Source organism: Colobus angolensis, unplaced genomic scaffold (genome assembly GCF_000951035.1).
Source record: "Colobus angolensis palliatus isolate OR3802 unplaced genomic scaffold, Cang.pa_1.0 Scaffold1287, whole genome shotgun sequence".
In the NCBI taxonomy this organism is placed as follows: Eukaryota; Metazoa; Chordata; class Mammalia; order Primates; family Cercopithecidae; genus Colobus; species Colobus angolensis.
In genome coordinates this window covers 21,607-22,038 of record NW_012114108.1, presented here as the reverse complement: position 1 = coordinate 22,038, position 432 = coordinate 21,607, and positions in this window count along the sequence as shown.

Below are 432 nucleotides of genomic sequence, written 5' to 3'. Positions count from 1 at the left end.
AGTAGCTGGGACCACAGGCGCCCGCTACCGCGCCCAGCTAATTTTTTGTATTTTCAATAAAGACAGCGTTTCACCGTGTTTGCCAGGATGGTCTCGATCTCCTGACCTTGTGATCCGCCCACCTCGGCTTCCCAAAGTGTTGGAATTACAGGCGTGAGCCACCGTACCCGGCCTTTTTTTTGTATTTTAGTAGAGACGGGGGTTTCACTATGTTGGCCAGGATGGTCTTGATCTCCTGACTTCATGATCCGTCCACCTTGCCCTCCCAAAGTGCTGGGATTATAGGCATGAGCCACTGCTCCCGGCCTCTTTTTCAATTTGTTGATTTCTTCACTTTTTCTTTTTGGAATTCCTGTTGTTGGATATTAGCTCCCCTGGGCTGGCCCTCTGATTTACCTTTTCTGTCCCATTTCCCTTTTTTTTTTTTTTTTT